Source organism: Hyaena hyaena, unplaced genomic scaffold, assembly GCF_003009895.1.
Source record: "Hyaena hyaena isolate Hyena2069 unplaced genomic scaffold, ASM300989v1 scaffold_502, whole genome shotgun sequence".
NCBI lineage: Eukaryota > Metazoa > Chordata > Mammalia > Carnivora > Hyaenidae > Hyaena > Hyaena hyaena.
In genome coordinates, this window is record NW_024081136.1 from 1415375 (window position 1) to 1442244 (window position 26870).

The following is a 26870-nucleotide window of genomic DNA, read 5'->3' on the forward strand; positions in this document are numbered from 1 at the left end:
CTGTACATCTTTAGAGTACTTTCATGTGATTAACTATTACACATTTGACAAACATTTTCTAGCAGATCATTTCTCACAATTTTATCTGGAAAATGTTTGATGGTTGATACCACACCATTTGTTCTTACTTCCTTTTTGTAGACATACTTCCTGTGTTTATATCTTTGTTGATAATAACAGCAGAGATTGCTATGATAAATGAGCAAGGGTCAAAAAGGAATGGACCCACTGTACCAGAAAGAGTGGCATGATTATTTGAATTTCCTAAGATTCCTATAACAAATTACCATAACTTTGGTAGCTTAATATAACATACTTATTATCTTAAATCTCTGGGGCTGAGGAGTCCAATAAAAGTCTTATAAGATGAAATCAAAGAGTTGCATTTCTTGTGGAATAAATTAAATTAAAAAGTAAATAAATAAAACACACTTTGCATATCTTAGTCTTTAAACAGGAAGTCTCAAGATGCAAAGAGTGTTTGGGACATGAATTCTTCTCCCAACTGAAGAATTCATGATTTCATTGGAAACGATGATACAAGGGACTGATACCAAAACAACATAATTCTTAGAAAGTGTTGCTCATCCTTTAACATTTTGGCTCAAAAACAGAAATATTCCCCCTTAGCACAGCTAGGTGAAACTTAGAACATTAAAGCTGATTTTATTAAATGTTCAAGGATTTTTTAAAAATATTAAAAACAAAGAACATCTAAATGTCTATATAATCTGGCTTAGACAATCTGATTTTATCTCTAACGTTTATATCAGAGGTTTGATTTTTATCCCCCTTCTAGATCCTCATGACTATGCAGTAGGCAGAATCATCATGGCCATCACTCAAGGGCTCACATTTGGACATTGACTCTTCTCAAAGTATATGTACCAAACAATGAGGTCACTGTTGCTAACCCCCCTATGAAAGGTCCTCTTTCAAGTTCCCTACTTAAAGCCATGCCTTCACAAGCTGACAGATATCTGGAATATCATTCTCAGCTTTCCTACCATCTAGCTCCGTGGCTCCTCCATCACTACTCATACATGAGTCTCTCACCTCCATCAGTTTGTTAGTCTTACAAACTGACATCAAGGTCAAGTGTTTAGTCTTGGCAAGGTTTGGCTAGGGGAGGATAATCAGGATTTCAATACAAAGTAAATGATAAGAGTTTAAGCATCCTCTGTAGAGAATGAGTACATATGCATTTTTTTTTCAGATCCCTTCTTCTCTTTTCTAATGTTTTCTAGAGAAGGTGAAAAGTTCTCACAAATCTGAAGTGCTATAATAAAACTCTTGCCTCTCTCTCTAATCATGTATATAATCAATGGAGAGGAGGACCAACTGGAATTTGTGAGGGCACAAATTCCCTAGGAAAGCAGATGTCTACCTTGGTTGCACACTGGAATCACTTAGGAAGCCAAAAAATATATATATATATCCTACTCTCCGAGGTCCTGATATAATTGGTCAGGTTGCTTCCCATATCATTCTAATATTCAGTGGAGGCAGAGAGTTACTAACCTAAAAAGGATTCCTCTAAATTTAAATTGCATAATAATTCGTTGTAAAGTCTTACTCTTATGCATTGTTGGATGTTTAGCAGCATCCCTTTCCTCTACTCAACAGACCCTCTATTCCAAGTCTTGACAATCAAAAATGTCTCTAGATATTGCCAAATATCTCCTGGGGGGCAAAATTGCCTCCATGTGAGAACCACTACCCTTGAGTGAAGAAGGCTGCTGCTCAATGTGGTTCAAACTCTTCACTCTTAAGTCTCACGAGTTAAGATGCAGACAGTAAGCATCTGCTAGGGAGTAAGAGTGCTGTCCAGGTTTGAACCTAGGTTCTGTAACTTACCAGTTGTGTGAGTTGAGGCAAGTTTCTTAACCTCTCTGTGCCAGCTGTGAAATCAAGCTAGGAAGTTCACATATCTTGAAAGATTACTGCAGGATAAGCTGATTCAAGTAAAACCCTTAAAGAATACATATCATATCATAAGTGCTGAATAAATGTTAATTTCTATTACTGTTATTAATTGTCTCTCCCAATATCCCAAGTCCATGAAGAAAATGAATAATGTGACATTCTCACTCTAGTTTCTTTCAGTGATTTGTAGTGTGATGCAAGTCAGAGTCCAGGAGGTGACCTAGTATCAAGTTTGCTTTGTCTGATAGCCCAGACAATGGGAATTTTTGGCCAAATGAATCGATCAATAAAATCTATCAGTCCCTATTTGGTTATCAATTCTTTAAATCTAGAGGAAAAGGAATGACTCTCCTACTCCACTTATTACACATGCATATATACCCACACATACACATACACAAAGTCTCCAACATATCATATTCCTTTCTTTGACTATGACTTAGTAACACTATCAATACATTAGTCCATTCGACCAAAATTTATTGAATATCTACTATCAAGGAGGTGGTATATATAAAACTCCAATACAATCTAATTTCATATCCTTTCTTTCCATGGATCTTGGAATTTAGGATTTAACAAAGAAAATCCTGAGATTCACCTGGGGAAAGTTGTTAAGTATCAATTGGTTCACACATGATAATGAGTATTAGTGGTCATATGTATATAAACCTCCATTTTCCCACAGAGTTCTGAGTTTTAACATCTAAAATATACTTATGCTCACATTCTAAACAATGAATAACTTTAATACATCATTATCTGACTACATCTTTAAAATCACAATCCTGATTGAGATTTAAATTGAAGATTATAAAGGAAAACTCCTCCTGGGTTTTTTAAATCAAAACATACACACATCACTTCTGGTCATCAAATGTATGGAGAGTTTTCCCACACCAAGCAATTCTCTAATTCTCCAGGTACCAGTTTACTGTCTCACAATTTAACTCAACTCTGACACTACCTATCTAGAGATAGTGTCAGATCCCACAGGTTAAGGGCTCAATCCTCACAAGACTACTCCCTCAACTCCGGACACCAATCAAAACACATTATCACCTGTGCTTCTAGCTGACAGGCTATAGATTAATGATTCTTATCACCCCATCCTGGATTTGATCATTTGCTAAGATGGCTCACAGAGCTCAGGAAATTAATTTCCTTACTAGGTTACTGGTTTATGGTAAAAGAATGTAACTCAGGAACATCCAAATAAAAAAGATTCACAGGGCAGGGTATGGACAAAGGTACGTAGAGCCCCCACACCTGGGCATGCTACCCTCTCATGACCAACACCTGTTTACCAACCCAGTCACTATTCAAACCCCATCCTTTTGGGTTACTATGGAGGCATCATTACATAGGCATGATTGACTAAATCAGTGGCCATTGATTCAACCTCAACTATTACAATAATCATTGTTCAGGGAAAGCAATCATCAGAGGAAAACCAAAACAGTGAACAACAATTGCATATAAATACCACAGTTTAAAACATTGTAAGATTCTTGTATTATTCTGGAAGAAAATAAAAAGACTGGTTAACTTTAGACTTTTATAAATATGCATGCTAAAACAGCAAGGTAATCACTTAAAGAATGATATGGAGCATGTACTTCCAAATAGAGGGAAGAAACTAGTGGAAAAACAATATAAGAAGTTTCAATCAATGAAATAATGATGAGAAAGAAGAGGTGAAAAAAGAACTAGAATGCATCATACATAAAGAGCTCAAGTAAATCAAAGGAAACGCATGATCAAAATCTTTCTTTAAACTACAATCAAAGATTTTTAGAAAGGATATTTCTTCAGGGAAAGGATGTAAAGAAAAAAAATTACACAGAAAACATGACTTATGATGAATTGCCTTCTGATCCCCACCTCCAGAAACTCTCAAGGGGGGAAAGTGGGCAGAGAAAGGGAGCCATGAAGCTGTACCTTTAAAGACACCCTAGGTGATTCAATGCTGATAATCTAAAGTGCTGATTAGTAACATCAGCATCACTTGGACCTTGTTAAAAATGTAGTTTCTCAGGCTCCACCTCGACCTTCTGAGTCAGAATCTAGAATTTATTCTCCAAAAGAATCTCAGGTGATTCATACCCATGTTGAAGACTGAGAAGCAATGCACTAAGCACCTCTCAAGGAGTTCTTGCTGTAATTTAGATATAAACTAGAAAGTACTTCTAAGGTGTGATGACTTTTAAAAGTTAATTTCTTAGAAGAATACATATTCCTAAGCAGAAATTTGTATATATTTCAAAGCAAGATTTAAATCATTTTAACTATAAATGACATGGGGACAGTGTTCTGACTGTAATTATGACTTGGGAGCTTGTAACAGGAGTAGGTTTGGCTATAAGTAATAGAGACTCAGAAAATAGAGGATTACACAAGATACAAATTTATTTCTCTCTCAAGTAAAAGTTGTCCACATATGGGCAGACCAGAGTTGATATTTTGACTTCACAATGCCATAAAAAACCCTGGCTCTTATCTTTCTGCCTCATCTTTTTTTCTTTAAATGTTTATTTATTTGAGAGAAAGAGAGACAGAGTGTGAGTAGGGGAGGGGCAGAGAAAGAGGGAGACAGAATCTGAAGCAGGCTCCAGGCTCTGAGCTGTCAGCACAGAGCCCCATGTGAGCCTTGAACCCACAAACCATGAGATCATGACCTGAGCTGAAGTCGGACGCTAAACCGACTGAGCCACCCAGGTGCCCCTTTTTCTGCCTTATCTTGATGATTCCTGTATCTCCAGCAATCAGTTCTCAGTTCCCAGCCAGCAGGCAGAAGAAAACAACAAAGTGGTGTCTCTTCTCTTTTAAAGTGTATTTCTGGAAAATTCATGCAACACTTTTGGTTATATCTTGGTTGCCAAAACTTAGACACATGCCTACAATCTATTATTAACAAAGAAGGATGGGAAAAGTAAGCTTCTCGATAGACACACTGCCACTCCCAACATATCTGGGTTCTGTTAATTAGGGAGGAAGCAGAGAATGGATGTTGCAGTGAGCAGTTGGCAGCCTCTGCCACAGACTTGCTTAGGAGTCCCAGTATGTCTAGACGCAGCCCCCAATTTCAAACATCTGACTTTTAAAACAACCTATATTTACAAGGGACCTACTCTATTGTTTGAGAAGACATTGAGAAATGTAATGCTTGAAGAAATCTGTGAGGTAAAACGTGAGAAAAAGCAAGAAAGTGTGTAATGGATTTACCCTAGTAAAGGCCACTGAGTGACTCAGCGCCAGGGGCACATTTCATCTAGTGGCACTTTCTGAAAATACAAGGAACACAGCTTGCATGCTTTGCAGTGGCCCTAACCCAGGAACCCAGTTCTTAGCTCATCTGTGCAAAATCCTTCTCAATGTAGCCTGATGTTTTGCTTTGTCCCACCCCATTTTTATAGCAACAGTGTTTAAAATTCCCCAATTAGCAACTCAAGCATCCTCCCTTAAAAATATTAATAGCCGTGGAATGGTTATAGATCATTAGTCATTTGCTGGTGTGAATTGGTATAATTATAGCAATCTAATGGCCAAAAAGATCAGCTGCTTTGTGGAAAGAGACCATAGTTTGTGGCCAGGGGAGGTCAGGAAATCACTTTAGAGAACGAAACCTTTCTCCTGCTGCTCAGCTGAAATGGTACAAAGGCTGAGCCTGAAGTCACTGGAGGCCAGAGGAGAGGGGCATGAGGGTAGTGGAGTGGAGAACAGAAAGAATGATAGAAGATTAAATTTTAATTATTTCCAAAATTTGTCTGAAATTATCAAAGCATCAGGAATTGGCAAGACAAAAAAATTTACTTTCTCTCTCTAGCACCATATTAATACTCTGAGCCACCAGGGCAGAAAACATAATGTGCTCAGGTGAGTATTATAAGCACACAGTGAGTCCATGGTGGGTTCCGTATATTGTGAAGGGTGGCTTACAGATGAGCTACCATTTACTGCATTCAATAGAAAATGCACAGACTGCAAATAACTGATGGAGAAACAAAATTTTGCTTCACACTGTGTACCTAAATTAGGGATTGCCAAATCCGGCACATTTCAACACCAGTATATCATTGTTGTTGAGGAACTCTTTTACATGCACAATAATACATGGGAAAATAAATGTAAAACAGAAATAGAGAATAGCTATGCTGGTTAAACCTAAACTCAGCACATTTGACCTCCAGCTCTCTCTCTTGGCCCCCAAAGACAGGGCAGACCTTCAGAACCACCATTCTGAACCAAGGAGGAAGAGTGTTTCAAAATAATGCAAGAGCTCAGATTTCCCTAGCAGGAAATGTTAGTACTGCCCTCACCTCTGCAATGTCTTAGAGCATGTTGTATGTGGAACAGAGGCATGGTTACTGGGTGGTAGGTGTTCATTTAAGAATAAACTACTGGGAGGGGCGCCTGGGTGGCTCAGTCAGTTAAGCATCTGACTCTTGGTTGCAGCTCAGGTCATGATCTTATGGTTCATGGGTTTGAGCCCTGTGTCAGGCTGTGTGCTGGCACCACGGAGTCTGCTTGAGATTCTCTCTCCCTCCCCCTCCCTCTCTTGCTCTGTCTCTGTCTCTCTCAAAATAAATAAATAAACTTTAAAAAAAGAATAAACTACTGGGATACAGATTATATCACGTTTTTAAATATTTAAATATTCACATTTTAAAATAATTTTCACATATATGACTCTTGTATAATATATCAACTCTATAAGGAAGCTAGTACAAGTACTATTGTGATAATTTAATCCATAAGAAAATGTTTAGGGGTGCTTGGATGGCTCAGTTAAGCGTCGGACTTTGGCTCAGGTCATGATACCACAGTTCGGTTTGTGGGTTCAAGCCCCACATCAGGCTCTACGCTGACAGCTCAGAGCCTGGAACCTGTTTCAGATTCTGTGTCTCCCTCTCTCTCTGCTCCTCCTCTGCTTGTGCTCTGTCTCTCTCTGTCTCAAAAATGAATAAACTACAAAAAAAAAAAAGAAAATGTTCAAATAATTTAAGTGACTTTAAAGAGTGACATTGCCCAAAAGGGAGAAAGGATTCAAAACTTCTGACTTGTCAATTCCAGCCACTCTGTATAATCACCAGGGACATTTGGGGGGGGGGGGGAGTATCAAGGATTTGGAGACAGTGGAAGGGGAATCCTTGATTTTTAAACATCCCAAAACCCCTTTTCCCTCTAACCAAATCTGACAGAACAAATTTTAATACTCATGGCTACAACAAAAGTAGGAGCATACATGAACCCAAAAATATGAGCAAGAAAGTGGGGAAAACCAGCATCAGCAAATACACATGCATTATCCACATCTGTTTGGGACAAAGAGCAAGAAGGCACAGAAGCTTCCAACAGCTCTGAGAACCAGAGAGCCCCAGGTGTAAAAACACTCACCAAAAAGAATAATGCCAGTGTGGGAACAGCTGCAGAACCAAGGAGGGTTTTTCCTGGCAGCATATTGATGTAGGGGGTGGGTGGTATGAATTTTCCAAATGAAGAAAGAGAAGCTCTCATGCAAGGTAAAACCACTCCCAAGGGCACCTGGATGGCTCTTCAGTTAAGCATCCAACTGCAGCTCACAGCATCATCTCCCAGTTCATGAGCTCCAGCCCCTAGAACCCCTCATCAGTCTCTCTGATGTCAGTGCAGAGTCTGCTTAGGATCCTTTGTCCTCCCCACCTTCCCTCTCTGCCCCCCCCCCACGCCTGTGAGTGAATGTGCACTCACTCTCTCTCTCAAAAATAAACATTTAAAAAAAAATTGAAAATTAAAAAAAAAAAAAAAAAAAAAAAACACCCTGAGGAAAATACCAGTTGAGCAGCACGGGTATAACAGACCAAAGTAGAAAGAGAATCCAGATAAAAGAAGTGGGTTAAGGGTACAGAGGAGTTGGATTTCAGAAACGACTATACTTTTTTTTTTAATCATTTCATGAAAATTCACACAAAAAGTAGTTCTAAGCCCTGAATCTAGAAAAGCTATCCTGGATCATCCTCCCTGTCTAAAATATGGGGAAACTTGAGCAAAAGAGACAGGATTTGGTTAAATTCCACACAAAGTTATTATAATGTATGTGTATGCGTGTGTATACACACACACACACACACACACATATTACATAACAGAATACAATAAAGGCTCTTCAGAAATACATGTCCACAAAACTCTACCCTAATGTTTCAGAAAAACAGTGAAAATATTCATAAGAAATTATAGAAGCTATAAAAGCACAGCTTAAAACAGAATTAGAAACCCACAGAAATGAGGTTACTAGAAAATGGAAGCTTCTATGAAAGGACAGAAGATAAGACTCAGGAAAGAACATAAACAGAAGAAAAAATTGCTTAAGAAATGAAGACTCAACTCGAAATCCCTCAAAAGCAAATGAACACGATGGATAATGCCTTAAGAGAAGTAGAAAGTGGAAAAGAGGAAAGTTTTGCAATAAAAGACATACAAAGATTTAACAGATTTTTGAGAAAGAGATTGCACAGCTGTGACATATTCTTGTAAAAGAATTGGACTTCAGAAAAAATGAAAATAAAAACAGAGAAAGTCAGTAGGTATCAAGTGTGCCTCCTCTCTTCCCCAAAGTCACTTGTTAAGAAAAATAAATTTTAAAAAATCAGGTGGTCCTCAGATATTCTGACTTCATGTCAGAAGAAAATGAAGCAACACATGTAGGATACTTATGGAAGAGAAAATGTGAACCATGGTATACTAACTGTCCAGGCAAACATAACTCCAAGTGAAAAGGGCACAACTGTTATTAACCTGATGAAACAAACAAGTAAACACCTACAACAACCCTCAAGAACACAGAGAAAACTGCTTCTTTACTAAAGAAAGCTTCAGATAACCAAAGGGACTAGAGAAATGCTGATATAAGATATGGCGGTAAATATGATATGCTCAACTGCAGAACTCAGATGAAGTGATGATCATAGAGGAAAATTATAAGGTGATGGTTACAGTCTCTAATTATAATAAAATGGGGAGAATATATGAGAAGGAGAGTGAGCACACTAATTGCCTTCAGGTAAAATCTAGGAATAAAATAATATTTCAAATAGATCCTGGAAGAGAGGGAGGAGAGAGAGAGGAAATTACTAGTCTACTTCACAATCTCTGGTAGTAAAGAACAAATAGAAAGTAGCTACAGAGAGAAATGAGAAGGAATGAACTACTGGTTGACACTATAACATGGAGAAATCTTAAAATAAAAATACTGAGGGAAAGAAGCCAAAAAAAAAAAAAAAAGTACAGAAAGTACTCAGTACAAAATTCTAGAAAATTCTGCTAATGTATAACAGGAAGCTAATAAGTGGTTGCCTGGAGACGGAGAGGGGATGGGGGCAGGAGTGTCAGCAGGTAGGTATTACACAGATCACAAAGAAGCAGGAGGGAAGGCTTAGGTTGACAGGTTTATTCTCTTGATTGTACCGATGGGTTCATAGTGTATGCATATGTCAAAACTTACTGAATTGTACACTTTAAATTGTTTTTTATGTCAATTATATTTCAACAACACGATTAAATTAAAAAGATAAGAGAAAGGGCTATACTTAAAAGCAATAAGGCCTGAGTAATTTAATACTAATAAAATGGCATTTATTTTGCTCCTGAACTGAGTATTTGGGCAGCTTTTGATGGAAACAACTTCTCTCTGCTCCAATCTTTGTCAGCTGGGGAAGTGGAATCATCTGAAGGCTCCCTCACTCACAGGTCTGATGGTTGATGCCATGTGCTGAGACCACACCTGGGGCTGTTGGCCAGAACCCCAACAGGTGATCTCTCTCTCTGGAACCTGTACTTGCTTACAACAGTGGCTGGTTTCCAGGGTAAGCTTCTTGAAAGAAAGCCCAACAGAAGCTGCATCACCTTTTATGACCTACCTACCAGAAGTCATGCAGGGTCATTTCTGTCTCATTCTGTTCATTGAAGCTTATAGTTTCAATGGAAAGAAAATAGATTCCTTCTGATGAGAAGTGGAAACACAACGTGGGATTGGAAATATTTTTGTGGCCATTTGCATTTGGAAAATGCAATATGCCATATGAGATATTAAATGAGCTCTTATGTTAATGTGGAACTGAGATTTTTGGCATGCAAGAAAGGAGATTCAGATGTTAAAGTGAGGAAATTAAAGAAAAACACTGCATTCCTGAATTTTAAAATATATACATATTTCTCAGTTCTGTCTACTGGAAAGGCCTAGAAAATGAGCAATGCTGTAACAATGAGCATGCCTAGCAATCATTTGTGTCTCTAAATAGATTTCTCCATAAAAACCTAGGACTCCTTGGAGAAATGGCTGTTTCCAGGAATGGTCAAGATGAGATTTCATACCAGAAAGTAAGAATGTTATCAGATGCTACTAGAACTATGTTCAAAGGTCTTAGAATCCAAAAGTAAGAGGCTTCTCTTGCCATTGTTGAGGCAATTTAAGCATAAATAAGGAAAATAACTGTAAGATATTAAAATACATCAAATATTTCTTAATTCATGCTTTCATAATAATACCATTTAAAAACTCTTCATTAGAACAAATGGGAACCACCTCATTACCTGAAATCTGATAAATGAGGGGAAAGAACCAAGCATTTTTTTTTTTTTTGCTATATTAACTGTATCCTGAGGTAATCAAAGAGTTGATAAAGGAAAGCTTCTCATTATAGAAGTACCGCAGCTAGTAAGTAAAGAATCATGGAACTCAAATACCACCATCTTGTAAACCTTAATTTAAAAAATGACGCTAACATCACAAAAAGAGAAACAATCATCAGAAACATTAGGCATGTTTTGCCTAAGGATGGCTGTGCCCAAAACATTTATTAAGTAGCCTTTCCAAAGTGATCCCATCTAAATCCTATCAGGCTTATAGCTCTACCTACTAATTTATAGGAAATACAGGAAACATGTTTAGTGATGTCACAGAAATTCAGTTACTGGTAGCCCTTTAGAAAATGTCATAATACAAATGACCCAGGCCCCCCCCCTTTATTTTTAAGTTTATTTATTTTTGAGAGAGAGAGAGAGAGAGAGCATGAATGGGGGAGAGGCAGAGAGAGGGAGAGAGAGAATCCCAAGCAGGCTCCACACTGTCAGCATGAAGCCTAACATGGGGCTGGAACTCATCAACTATGAGATCATGACCTGAGCCAAAACTAAGAGTCAGGGGCTTAACCAACTGAGCCACTCAGGCACCCCTGGCCCACTTCCTTTTTCAAATTGCAAGAAAGAAAAAGAGATGGAGTAATCTACAGATTGAAAGGGATAGTAAGAGACACATTAACAAACCTCATGAATTCCCCTCACTTGAATCCTGATTTGGGCCATCAAACTCTGAAAAACTGGGAACAACTGAGGAGGTATAAATACTGACAGGATATCTTGATTATAGAAAGGAATTAATTAAGTCATTAAGATTTTAGTGTCCTGATGATATTGATTCTTTTAATGAGTTATCTTTTAGTCACACGTATACGTATACAAAAATATGTACAAATGAAATTATATTCCGAACTCATGTCTAAAAAATCCAAGAGAAGGAGGCAGTGAAAGTAAGAATGACTGGGATATAGATGAACAAGTTGAACAATGAATTGGTGGAAGCTGGGTGGTGACTACATTATCCTGTGGGTTTATTATATTATGTTCCCACTGTGTATATACGTTAAAGATGTTCCATAATGAAAAGTTTAAAAATAAACAGTAAATAACTAGATCCTCACCCCACCTCCAGACATTCTGATTTGATTGTTCTGTTGCTATCCAGGTTTGTTTTCTTTTTAATTTCTGGGGAATTTCAATGAGCAACCATGAATGGGAACCACCTTGCTGAGTCACACACACAGATAGCTCATAACATAGGAGAAAACATAGCCTGTCACCTAGGTGACTGATTGATCTCAGAAGCCACAAAATAATAGAAACTAGCACAGCCTTCATGTACATGAGTACATCATACATACAATATAAATATGCTAAAATAGTATATATTGCTGCTTGATAGGAAGAACAGACAGAATGCAATTAAGTGTCTACTGTGGGGTTTTCCTTCTGTGCTTGGCTGTTTACAAACGTGGCTAGAGCAGGGCAGATTTGGGCATAGCTAAGGTGCAAAGTCAGTGACAAGAGGGCTGAGCCATTTGCCTGAAGGAAGAATGCGACAGACTTGTATCTGAGCATTTTTAGTTACAAATATCTCTGCTAAAGTACTCTTTATCACTTTCCATGGTAAATGCATTTGGTTAATACCACAGTGTGCTATTTTCAAGTCCATCTTGACTAAATGCCTTGCATGATGGTTGAAACTGAGCAACACCTGAGATGTGGAATGACTCAATATATCACACCCATGGAAAATATAAACACACCCTGTTTTTCTTATTGTGCAATTTTAAGACATATTAATATTGCTTTCTCTACTAACTGAAATGAATAAAACCCTGAATCTCAACAAATCACCTTTTATTAACACTATTATTCAAAATTGCTACAGCAGGTTATAGCATAAGAGCAATTTTTCCAAAAAGGGTCTAAAATATAGTACTGAGAAGACAGTCCTCAAAACAGAGAATACCATTAAACACTGGAGTCCTCAGTAAGCTAGCTATAAGGTTTCTTTTTCCTTAGAAATTTATTCCTGTAAATTGTTCTACGTAGAAGACATTTCAGGCAAATGAAATCTTTAAAGAATTTATCATCGATTGCTGGTGCATGTGGTAAAGACTGGTTGAGTACTTACTTTTAAGAGGAAATTCAAAGCAGTGCAATTTCTATCAAAATCTCCCAAGAAGGCACATATTCAGCCAGAATCTAAGGGATGTAGTCAGAGCACTGACAAAACCCAGGACCCATTTCTTTTCAGGAAGTGAGAGTGGTCATCTTGTCCTAAAAGGCTGAGGGAACTTGGGCCTGACATCTGGTTCAGCTCCCACTCTTCACCCCCAGCATCAGTGTCCCTGACTATAAAAATATTGCTGCCTCTCTGGCCAACATACAATATTCAAAACCTTACTTGGAGACATGAATAGACTCTTTAATTTCCTCCAAGGGCCTCTCCAGAACCCTTCTGTGAAAGCTGTACTTTTTGAGTACAAAGTACAATATGCTGCCATCAGCAGTTTTGTTTTTCGGGCTTCGGTACAGGAGAGTGCAAAGGTGCTAGACCTTGGGTTTCATTGGTCAGCTGGGTGCCTATGGGCATTATTTCACTTCTTTGAACTCCATCATCTGCATCAGTAACACAGGAGTCAGAGTACCTGTCATATAGGGGTAATGAATGGTTAAGAAGAGTTACTGTGTGGGGCTCCCAAATGGCTCAGTCGGTTAAGCATCCAGGTCATGATTTCACAGTTCATGAATTCAAGCCCCACGTTGGGCTCTGCACTGATAGTATGGGACCTGCCTGGGATTTTCCCTTTCCCTCTCTCTATGCCCCTTTCCTGCTCTCTTTCTCAAAATAAATAAACATTTTTTAAAAAATCTAACTTTAAAAAAAGGAGTTACTGTGCAGTGAGTGTCTTACACATCACATGTGCTTGGTCAGTGTGTATTCCCCAGTTCACCCACTCCAATTAGAGGAGCTACCCAAAAGAAACAAACACAACCCTTGTCATCAAATGCCTTGCTAATCTAGACAGCATCCCTCCAAGTGCATTCCAGGACGATTATTTTCTTAAGGCACTGTTAGGTGTTATACTGAGTCACTGAGGGGAAAAGGGAGAGTTTGTGATCAAATAAGTTTGGGAAGTGCTGGGTTAAATGCCCTCATGAGTTTTTCATCCACTAGTGGAAACTGTGGTTCTGAAGGGAAAGACAAAGTGTGCTACATTTCCCAACATTCTGAGCACGAGAAACTTTTTTGTCAGGAACATTGACCAACAACCGAAGGAGCTGATATTCTGTGGAACACTGGCAAATACGGATCCTGGGAACTGAACTGACAAGAGTGCTGGCAGTATTTGTCACCTGAGTGGATAACAATCCTTTTCCTAAATCTTTTCCATGCATGGGATTACTCATCTGCACCATGAGGACCAAATACCCTCAAGAATTCACTGTACAGCTACTGGGTGATTTTTTTTTTTTTACATGGGAGTGCAAAAAATGCTAAAAGTAAGGTATTCATTTTTGTGAGCAATTCCACAAATAATTACAGTTCCTGCTCCTTGGCAAATGAGCAGGATTTCTGAAGGTGCAGGGGTCACTTCAGTCAGAAATATAATTAGCTTGACAAAAAGGAATTTGACGTTTTTGTATTTTTAATAGATTATTTAAAGTAGTTTGGAGGAACCTGGGGTCATGGAAATTCAAATTTTGTATGCACCGGTCAGATACATAATAAATAGCCATTCTGAAAAGGAAACTTTGATTTTGTTTAACAAATATCTGCTAGTCTCTGCATACCTTCTATATACAGTATGTAACACACTGGCTAGCAAACTAATAGCGGGGATAGAACGCATGTATCCCTTTGAACAACAAATTATAATGAGTCTATATCGTGAACTTATGTACGGCACAAAGGCTCATGCTGGCTCTTCAGGTAATCACTGGATTTGAATGTCTGCTACATTAGGGGTTTTAGCATGCTGTGACATTTTAGTTCCAACTCTGCTCAGTGATGCCATCGCAGAAACCATTTCAACTAGCACTCAAATGGGACAGAATATGTGTTGGTTGCCAAAGCAACTGCACAGTGTGTGGTCTTGCAGATCAGTTCCAGAGCAGCTGTGGTCTACTTTGGGGGAAGGTGAAAAGGAGGTCACTTGGATTGCAGTGGCTTCCAATCTACATATTCAAATGAGTGACATTCAGATTAACCATGGTGATTACAAGTACATGAAGAGGCTGAGTCATCCCAGCTCGGTAGATACCTGGTGTCTGTGGCAGGTAGAATTCTAAGGTAGTCCCCAAGATTCTCACTCCTTGACCACAGCCTATATACTCTTCTCTTGAATAGGAGTCTGTGGATAGGGTCAATCTCATTCTCATGATTAGGTTACATTATATGATAAAGGTGAAGGGATTCTATAGATGTAATATAGATCCTAAATGAGTTGACAATGAGTTATCAAAAGAGAGATTATCCTGGGTAGGGCTGACTGAACCAGGTGAGCCCATAAAACTGGCTGGGTCTCCCCTAGAGGATGAGATTGGAAGTGAGAGAGTTCTCCTGCAGGTCTTAGAAGAGCAAACTATCATACTGTGTCTGAGAGGGCCAAGTGGCAGGGAATGGCAAGTGACTTCGAGGATCGGAGAATGACCCCCTAGCTGACAGCCCGGGAGAAAAAGGGGAATTACGAGGAATTGCATTCTACCTGCAACAACTGAGCATGGAAGAGGACCCTGACCATCACAAAAGACCTAGACGGCAGCCTGGTGAGACCCTGACCTGACCCGAGGATCCAGCTAACCATGCCTGGACTCCTGACCCAGAGAATCTGTGAAATCATACATGGCTATTGTTTCTATCACGGCTTGTTACACAGCAATAGAAAACTAATATGGTCTCATAGACTTCCATCGGCAACGATCTCCTCAAACACACCTCTTAAATATTTTCAACAAGAAATGAGAAAGAAATCATACAATGTTTGACCTGTATGAGACCATCAAAGTTTTCTCCTTAAAACTTTCACATCAGTGAAAAGAAATCTCAGATGTAAAATGATGATATAACCCATTAAGGGTCGCATGTCAAGCTAGAAGAACCAAGTCCGAAACAGAGGTCACCTGCCTTTCGGTCTACTGTTGTGTAAACAGATCTTACCTGTCACCTAAGAATTACGAAGAAGCACACAAAGAATCCCATGTATACTTTAAACCTCTGTGTTAAGTAGGCTTAACTGTCCATATTTTCAGGTAGGAAATTCCTCCAGTGGGTTTGCTCAAAACACGCAGCTTGATTTCAGGAGGCACAAATCAGTACAGGTGTGCCAGACATATCAAACCTGAAATCAAGCCTAGGGTTATAATAACAGTATCCCTAAAATTCCATTCACAAACATTTCTGGCAGTGTCCTCCCCACCCAAGGGTTTATAAACACACATGGCATATCCACCAGGGTGCCGACAAGAGACCAAAACCAGGTGAGTTATCTTAGTGGGAGAATTTAGTATAAAGATGTGATAACTAGATAAATAGCTATTAACTAGGTAACAGAAAGGATAAGAAGATATGTCTATAGTATAACGGGTGTAGTACCTGCAAGAGGCAGCTGCCATCCCAACAGCCAGGGAATAAAAGGAAGAGACTAGAAGCATTACAATTTACAAGGAATCCTGGGAAGCAGAAACTCAGACATCTGAGAGAAGACTGAGCATTGGTGAGTGTATCTGAGCTTGGAGGAGGGCCCCATGAGACTGAGAGTCAGCTCTCTAAGAAGGCAGCTCAGTGGGGGAAAGAAGACTATTCTTCAAAGGCTGGTGAATTTTAAACTGGATTCAGCAGCTCCTGTAGGCAGGTGCTATTGTTGCCAGGGTGAAAAGTAAGGCTGAGGCAGCCCCTCCAAGAACAGATGACAGACAGAGAGTTTGAGGGAAGCAAACACGAAATAGCATGTGTACACTCTCCATCAGCCCGGCAGTCTCCCCATAGTGTCTTACTGGCAGAGCCTACATACAGCCATCCAGAGGCTGACATGGTTTCAGAGTCCTTGTGCAGCACCAAAAGATGAGTATAAAAGGGTGAACTTGGAACTGGGGGGAAAAAACTTAGTAACTGACATACATGGTTCATACTACTTTCCCCCTACCTTGTTCCATTCCCCGACATCATCTGCCAAACCTGAAAATCTATGCTGAAGTTTTCCTTTGAAAGATACAAAGATGACACAAATCAGAGAGCCTTCTTCTCTGCACCAGTCACTGTGCCTGAGCCCAGCAGACTGGGGGAAACCACACTGTGGACCTAGTGGAAATGAAGAGACATCTGTGTGACACTGGTGTAGGGGTTCTCCCAGCCACATTGCCTTGTGTTCCTGCTGTCTCAGAGAGAGCACAGAGAAGCTGGCCTCTCCCTCTCTATCCCTAGGGCTGGAATTCAGGGTACTGGTTGGAAAATTACCAGATGAAGAGACATTGCTGTGAGACCTCATCTTTGAATCACACTTGTGCATTCTGACTTTCTTTCCCCCTATGGTGAATCAGATCTCATTCTTCAGTGCAAATAGCTCTGAGACAGACTTATGGGCATGCCATGAGCACCCTTGAATGTAGCCTGAATCCACAACCCTTACCACTTAGGACAGTACATTATACTAAAAGAAAAGTGCATTTTAAGGGGTAAAATAGAATCACAGCTTTGTACAGGCTCTACATCCAGATTGCTTGAGTTTGAATCTTGCCTCCATGTGTGACCTTGGGCAAGTCAGTAACCCTCTCAGGACCTTGGGTTCCTCAACCATAAAATGAGATGATGACAGTAGTGCCTGCCACATAAGATTGTTGTGAGAATTATATATGTGACTGTAGACAGAACCCTTGGAAGAGTGACTACCACAGCAATAGATTTATAAATGGAAAGTGTTCTTATTATTTATTCCTAAGTGTCATTGTGAAAATGTAACCATATATTATATCACCATACCAGGGGAATTCTAACTCCAGCACCAAGATGTTCTATCATCCACCTGAAATCTAAATTTCAGACTTCCTCTGGACTCTGTAAAAGGTTTCCTTTTCTTTCCTCTGATTATTTTCTTCCTTAAATGATTTCATCCTTTACTAGGCCTATATATCATTGATGTGCCATCAACTCCAAAATTTACTCTTCATACACAGATCACTGCTCTCATCTTTAAACATACACATATCCCATTACCTCCCTGAAATAGCCACTTTGATAGCTTATAGGTATCTCAAATGTAGCATGCTCAAAACTGAATCCTCTGCAGCCCCACCCTCTTTCAGTTTCTTCTTTTGGATAAATGGGATCAGCATCCATCCAGATGTTCAATACAGAAATCTGGGAGTCATCCAGGATTTACTTCTCTCCATGACTTCTCCTATTCAATTCATTAATATTTTAATCATTTTTCTCAAAAATATGACTTAATCCATGAATTTGTCTTCCCACCATACTGTTATTCTTTCTTCTATAAACTACTGCTTCCACTCTTTCCCTCACCAAAATTCTTCCCCATAAGTGAGCCAGGAGATAATTTTCAAGTGTGGATCAGGTCATGAGTCTCCTCTTAAACTCTTTGATGGCTTCCCATTACACTGAAAATAAAATTCATGCTTCTTTCCCGCGTTGCTACTGATGGATCCTGGTGATATGACTCCTTTCCTCTGCAACCCATCCGATCTTCCTGAGCATCTTTCCAGCCCTTGTACCCACCAAGCCCTGTCTTGCCTTAGGATCTCCATGCATGCTGCTCCTTCACCTAGAATGCTCTTTCTTCTTTCTTCTGGCTGCTCACTCTTATCCTGAGGTCTTAGTGAAAGTGTCAACTCCTTGGAGAGATCTTTCTTATCATTCTGTCTAAAGTGGGTTCCCTCACCTACCACATCACTCTTATTCTATTATTCTCTTCCATGGTTCCTCATTCCCTTTGCAGTATTTATAAAAATATGTAACCATTCAGTTATTTCTTTCATGTACCATTGTCTGTCTTCAGGAAGACTGCTCTGAATCCTTTTTTCCTACCAGTTTGTACTCTGCTACTAGCAAAGTGCCAATCCCACAGTATATATTAAAAAACCATTTGCCAAATGAATGAACAAGCATATCATAAGTCTTCCTCTATGAATGTATTTTTGTGAGGAAAAGAGAATTAACCACCCAGATTGAAAGTGGAAATTGCAAAATTCCTTGTGATGAAATGGTATAGTAACATATTTAGAATATTATCACCACAAAAAAGTTTAAAATTCATATTTTCTCACCTTTCAGTTCCAGGTATAAGCAGATAATTGAAGGCTGAACCAAAGCTGAGTTTAACATCTGATGTAATTCTCTATTGCCATCACCAGTAGCTACCATGTCTTCAATCCTCTCTTCGTGGGAACAGCCATACCTGCTAGTTCTAATTATAACATGCAAATTTCCAGTACTTAGAACAAAGGCACAGATTCTAGTTCTGGATCAATCAATAGTCACATCCTTTGGCGTTAGTGTGAGAAATGATTTCAGATCCTAAAATGATCATTCCCACTATCCTGTGTCAAATTCATTTCCCCCCTTTATGTCATGCCTAGCATGTGACCCAGGCTTCTATGTTTGATCTTAATTATTCCACTTGCTGAGGTACGCTTCCTGGTAAATATCTTGAAAAACACCTTTAAGTAAAGAGCTTAAAGTGTTAAATCTATGTGTATCATACTTATACCCAGACCAAGAAACAAGGCAGGCTTACACTAGATTATTTTCATGGGGAGACATCTGTGTCTCTGGCAAAACCTCCTTCCTAGAAGCACATATCCCCCCCAAGCTTCTCCTTCTTGCCAGGACCATGCCTGAGCTGCTTCTACTGAAGAAAGAACACTCCCTGCAGCCCTCATTGCCCTCTAGCTAACCATTGTCCCTCCTTCCCCAATAAGCTAAATTGTAAGGAAAATATCCATTATCACACATTCTACTTTGTCCTCAAAACACCTCCCTTCCAAAGCAACAAAAATCCAGTGACTGATTGAGATGAACTATAAAGACCTGGCCCCTCATCCCTACTTCAAGCAACTCCAAAGGGTTTTCCTAACTCCAGGGCTCTTATAATGTCAGCTGAAGTCTTCAATGAGTCTGCATCACAATCCAGTTTGATCTCTCCTGCTCTCTTCCCTTCCACAGGTGCTGCCCTAAAAAATATACTTTAATAAATGTCCTCTACTCTGTGAACCCAACCTATGACCAGACTTCTATATTATAGAGTATCCTTTAGTTCTCTTTCAGATCACTTTCAACAATTGGATTTTCACAAAAAATTATGTGACTCTTTGATGAATGCTCATTTCTTCCTCAAGTTCTATGCTCCATGAAAACAAGGGCTGTGACCTCTGGAGAACAGTGTGGAGGTTCCTCAGGAAACTAACAATAGAACTCCCCTATGACCCAGCAATAGCACTGCTAGGAATTTACCCAAGGGATACAGAAATGCTGAGGCATAGGAGCACATGTACCCCAATGTTCATAGCAGCACTCTCCACAATAGCTAAAACATGGAAAGAGCCTAAGTGTCCATCAACAGATGAATGGATCAAGAAGATGTGGTTTATCTATACCATGGAATACTACATGGCAATGAGAAACAATGAAATCTGGCCATGTGTAGCAACATGGATGGACCTTGAGGGTGTTATGCTGAGCGAAATAAGTCAGGCAGAGAAGGACAAATATCATATGTGTGCACGTATAGGAGGACTAGGAGGAACTTAACAGAGGACCAACCGGGAGAAGAAGGGGGGAAATGGTGGGGGAAACGGAGAGAGGCAAACCATGAGAGACTCTTGAATGCTGACAAAAACTGAGGACTGATGGATGTGGGGGGGAGGAGGGATGGGCATGGAGGAGGGCACTTGTGGGGATGAGCACTGGGTGTTATGTGGAAACTAATTTGACAATAAACTATTTGGGAAAAAAAAAAAAAAAAACAAGGGCTGTGACATTTTTTCCTCTCACTATTGTTTCTCCAGTACCCAGCACAGTATGTTTGGCACATATTTGTGCCATATTTGGTGAATAGTTAGTTCTTGCATTGGTGTGTAAAATAATTCACCATTCAGAATTCATTTCTTCTTTTCCATTAAGTTATACTTTCCTAATTAAAATGCAACTGGGCCTTTTATTTAGTCAGTGCAACCTAGGCCAAGTGCATAAAGAGTTTTCTGGGGAGCAAAGTCTTGAAGAATAGACTCAGGCAAGATGCCGAGTTGAAGAAAGGAGCTAAATGCTAATGGAAGGCCAACCATCAACATAAGGTACCTGAAACTTTGAAAAGGCATGGCTTTTGGACTTGGCCAAGCATGGATCTGAGATCAGACTGTCACTAGCTACCCATGTGATCTGTCACAAAAATTAAAAGAATTCCAGGTGGAAAACACCATACATAAAGTAAATTCAAAAACTATTGGTATCTTCCCCCATATACTTCTAGATCCTACTCCACCTACTCTGCTACATTTTCTTGGGAGAGGGCTTCCAAGGAAATTGCCTTAGCTGAATATCCACAGAGGAAGAAAGCCAGCATGGAGATATAGTTTGGCTCCTTCAGATCTTTCACCCTTTCTTCTTAAATCTTTCCAGTTTCAAGCTTATTTCTGTGAGCCAGTCATCACAGAATCCTTGAGATGATTGCTGTTGGATCTGGTTAAAAGTAATGAACTGAAACAAAGTATCATGGCAAAACTATGCAAATTGATCCAAACCTAAATCAAACTAATAGGCAGACTTCTTACCCACTGCCAGCTAATTTACCTCATGCTACTGGATATTGATTCTACTTGGAGTGGTGGGAAATCTGTCATGCTTAAGATGCCATCTGCTCCAACTGCCAATGGAAGTCACTTCTCCCTTCCAAGATCTGTTGGCCAAGAACTCATCCCTTATTTCCTGCAGGCTTTTGAAAGCCTCATTAGGTTTCTAGTCAACGTTGGGCCAGGAATCCAATCTATTTATTTTCATTACTTCTAACAATTGACTCATTTTATACTTTTAGATAGGAGCTTGCCCTCAACCACAGACACAAAAATCAATGGGGGAAGAAAGAATTGTGGCATAAGTATATGGGTGTTTTTTTTGGGAAAATATCTCAAAACTGTAGAATAGCTCAGTGAGAGTTAATTTTATAAGATTCCATGAGTATACAGAAGAAGGACTGCATAGCAGATATCAGTTTGTTAGAGGCAAACTTTCAAAGAGAAGTACGTGTCTGGATAAATTCAAGCAAGAAAGAGTCTTCCTCCAAATTATGGAAATTGTACTTTCTGGAACACCAGAAACATCTCAAATGCTGTGGCTGATACCGTAGCAGACAGACACCTGTTTGTACTGACCCAAACATGGGTGGATGATGTACTTTTCATACTAGATTTTATGGAACCAAATGAGAGAGGGACATAAACACCTCAGCCAGGAATGAAACAAGTCTAACACTGGACAGTGAAATCTAATAAACATTTTAGTGTTTAGGGAGGTCTAAAATTATGTCAATGTTTTTATCTTTTCTCAAAGGTATATTTCCGGGGCACCTGAGTGGCTCAGTCGGTTAAGTGTTCAACTCTTGATTTTGGCTCAGGTCATGATCTCATGGTTTAGGAGCTTGAGCCCCACATTAGACTCTACACTGACAGCATGGAGCCTGCTTGGGATTCTCTCTCTCTCTGCCCCTCCCCCTTCCTCTCTCTCTCTCTCTCAAAAATGAATAAACTTTTAAAGAAGACAAATTCTGGGGCGCCTGGGTGGCTTAGTCGGTTAAGCGTCCGACTTTCGCTCAGGTCATGATCTCGCGGTTCGTGGGTTCGAGCCCCGCGTCGGGCTCTGTGCTGACTGCCAGCTCAGAGCCTGGAGCCTGTTTCAGTCTGTGACTCCCTCTCTCTCTGACCCTCCCCTGCTCATGCTGTCTCTCTCTCTCTCCTAGAAATAAATAAAAATATTAAAAAAAAAAATAAAGAAGACAAATTCTTTTTAAAAAGTATATCGCTTTGAAGTAAACTCGCTCAGTTTGAAAAATTGTTGCTCTATTCAGAACTCAAATGATACTCCAGTTCTGAACATTCCTAAATATAGCATTCACTGATTTTTCAGAAGCCAAATAAAAATAAAACAAGTTTCTGATCCATGGGTTGATACCCCATCCCACTTTTTTGTAGTATCTATCAATCTAAAGTTGGCAGTATAATTAGCTAGTAACTCCTACTTTAACTGCAGTTGTGAATTTTTTCCATAGATATATTTAGAAGCGAAAAAAATTTACCTCATGTTAAGGCTTTGGGGGTTTTTGTTTGTTTCTTTCATTTGTTTTTGTTTTGGGGTTTTGGTTCTTTTCAGCCATGGTGAAAAGAGGAAGCAGCAGATATGAGGCATGAATAATATATCCAAAGTCTAGACATACAAATAACCTACCCATTTACTTAAACAGTTAAGTTTGTAATCTTGTCAAAAGGCAAGTCAATGTGGAGTGAGTTGCTAGATTTAAAAAGCCTTAAACTATTAAAATTACATCTTTTAAAGAGGTTTGAATTATTAGAGATCGAGTGATATGCTAAAGAAGAAACAATGGCACATAATATGGCAACTCAGCTTGCATTCTAGCCCCTTAGAATAAATGCATGCTCAGCAGTAGATGTTCTAGAATGGCTTCTCTGGACACAAGCCTGCTATTTCAAGTCCCTGAACTCTGGGCACTGTAAAGTCCTGGTGTTACAAATGTATCATAGTGAGGGGTGCCTGGGTGGGTCAATCAGTTAAATGTGACTTTGGCTCGGGTCCCAATCTCCTGATTTGTGAGTTCAAGCCCCACATCATGAGTTCAAGCCCCACATCGGGCTTTCTGCTGTCGCCATGGAGCCTGCTTCAGATCCTCAGTCTCCCTCTCTCTCTACCCCTCCCCTTTCTTGTTCTTTTTCACTCTCTCTCAAAAATAAATAAACATTAAAAGAAAGAAACAAATGCATCATAGAGGGACTAACTTGAAGACTCCTGTCAATTACACAACTTTTTCAGGGAAATTTATTCCCTATATTTTAGTAATATTTTTTGTCTTTTTGTAATAAACATTAGGGGCCCCTGGGTGGCTCTGTGGGTTAAGTGTCTGACATTGACTCTTATCATGATCTCATGGGTTCATGAGGTTGAGCCTCACATCAGGCTCTGTGCAGACAGCTTAGAGCCTGGAGCCTGCTTTGGATTCTGTGTCTCCCTCTCTCTCTGCCCCTTCCCAACACATGCTCTGTCCCTCTCTCAAATATAAATATACATTTAAAAATTTATAATAAGTAGTGACTGCAGAAAATTGAAGAAAATTAAAACCACTCACATTCTTCTCACAGTAAAAAATCTTGGTGAGCACATATAAATCCTTTTCTATACACACAGACACATATACATATTTTTTACAAAATTGAGAATAGTTAGGGGAATTGTATTATAATACGTATTTTTTATTGACACAGCTTGAGAGTTTTTCTATGACATTAAATATTTTTAAGATTTTGTATATTTTCATAAACCCATCAACAAATATTTGTCAGATGGTGAAAAGAACTAATTAGAATATATACCAAATAAGGAGGAGGATAGAGAAAGAGTAGGACATCACTGATCATGTGACATTTGGGAAGCTATGGGAAGCACAGCACTGCAGCCCTGAGCAAGAGTGTCTAGCACGTTCAGAAACTGCTGGGAGGTCGACGCGGCATTGAAACAAAGTGAACCATGGAGAGCATCAGGAAGTGAGTGGGAGTAGAAAATGAAAGATGTCAGATGTTGGAGACAGAGATGCTAAATAGGAGGGCAGACCGTGTCTAGTCTTTTGGTCTTTGGAAGGACTTTAGCTTTTATTCTGAGAGAAACAGGAAGTCAAAGAAAGCTTTTAAGCAAAAAGTAATATGAGTAGGTTTCTATTTTATTTATCTACTCTATTTATTTATTTAGAGCTGATGCTAGCAGGGGAGGGACAAAAAAAGAGGGAGAGAAAGAGTCTTAAGAGAGCTCCATGCCAAGCATGATACTCAATGCGAGGTGCTCAATCTCACAACCTTGAGATCATGACCTGAGCTGAAATCAAAAGTTGGACACTTAACCCACTAAACCATCCCCCCCCACAATAGATTTCTTCTTTAAACAAATCAGTTTTTCTTCTCTACGTTTAGTATAGAGTGGCAGTTGAGAGAACAGACATAAAATGTGGAGTAATCTATAGAATAATCCAGGTAAAAGTGAATGGTGGCCTAAACCAAAAGGATAGCTGTGGGGATAGTGAGAAACAATCAGGCTCTGGATATATTTTGAAGGTAGAGCCAATACATTTGACAGTATATTAGATGCAGAGGGAAGAGGCAAGGATGACTCCAAAACATTTTATCTGAAAACTGACCATGGGGGAGCCTGGGTGGCTCAGTTGGTTAAGCGTCTGACTTTGGCTCAGGTCATGATCTCACGGTTTGTGGGTTTGAGCCCCGCATTGGGCTCTGTGCTGACAGCTCAGAGCCTGGAGCCTGTTTCTAATTCTGTGTCTCCCTCTTTCTCTGACCCTCACCTGCTCATGCTGTCTCTATCTCTCTCTCAAAAATAAATAAAACATTAAAAAAAAATTTAAAAATGAAAGCTGACCATGAAAAAAGTCAAAAGTGAACTAACCTTTCATATAAAGGGCCATATAGTAGGTATTTTAGGCTTGCAAGCATATAAACTCCATCATAACTACTCAACTTTGATGTTACTGCACGAAAACAGCCAGACAATAAATAAACCAACAAATGTGGCTGTTTTCCAACAAAACTTTATTTACAAAAACAGACTGGCTAAATTGAGACATAGACCACAGTTTGCTGACCCTTTAATCTAAGTTGTCAGGTTTATGGACATAGAGTATTTCCTTACTGTCCAGAAAGACAGAAATCACTTGGGGTTTTAGCCACCTGCACTATCATGCACTTGAGCCCTACTTCTTTAATGGTCATTAATTCTCCCTTCCCAATCAGTCTGCTGCTATTCACCCCTCAGTCTTGATGTAGGGGTGTATATGTGTGTGCGCGCGTGTGTGTGTGTGTGCCCTCAGAGTTTTTAAACTGTCAATGAGATAGACAATAATCAACTTCTTCAACTTGGCTGAGACTGAAACCTTGATAAATTTTTTATATTGCTATCTTGCATTCTTTGGATAAATCTCACTTGGTTATGGTATATTTTCCTTTTTTTGTTTCTTTACATATCACTGGATTTAGTTAATATTTTATTAAAGACTATTACATTAGTGTCCATGAAGGATATGGCTATGTTGTTTTCTTTTTCTGTAATGTCTTTATATCTTCTGGTTTTGCATTAAAGTAATATTGGTCTCACAAGATGAGTTAGGAAGCATGCTCTCCTCATTAATTTTCTGAAAGAGTTTGTATAATTTCTGCCTTAAGTGTTTGATACCAATTACCTGTGAAGCCATTTGGCCTTGGAGGTGTTTTCTAAAATATATAGTCAATCAATTCATTCTTGAGCCAATTTTGTTAACCTGTTATTATCAAAATACTTGGCTATTTTTATCTGTTTTTAAATGTACTGCATAAAATGTCTAATAATATTCTTTGTTATTCTTTTAATGTATGTAGACTCCATAGCTATGTCTTTTATGCCTGACATTGCATTATAGGTCTTCTGTTTTTTTCTTGCTCAATCTAACTAGATGTTAATCAATAAAATTGATATTTTCAAAAACCTAGGTCTAGGTTTCATTGATTTCTCCCACTTTTGACTGATTATCATACTTACCTTCATTTTTTTTCTTTTACTTATATTTCTTAATGTTTATTTATATTTTTGAGAGAGAGAGATGGAAAATGAGTGGGGGGAGGGCAGAGAGAGGGAGACACAGAATCTGAACCAGGCTTCAGGTTGTGAGCTGTCAACAGAGCCCAACATGGGACCTGAACCCATGACATGAGCTGAAGTTCGACACCTAACCAACTGAGCCATCCAGAAACACTTCTTTCACTTATTTTGAATCTAACCTGTTCTTTTTTTTCTAGCTTCTTAAGTTGGAAACTTAGATTATTGATTTTGGACCCTTCTGATTTTTTCATAAAAGCATTTAAAACAATAGATTTCTAGCTAAGCTGCTTTTGGTATTTTCCAAAGACTTTCAGATGTTTCTGTTTTCTTTTTCTTTACTTGAAAGATTCCAATTTCAATTCTTTGGTGTACTGGCTGTTTAAAACTCTGTGACTAAATTTTTAAATATTTTTGTATTTTCCACATATTCTTCTGTTAATGACATTTACTTTCA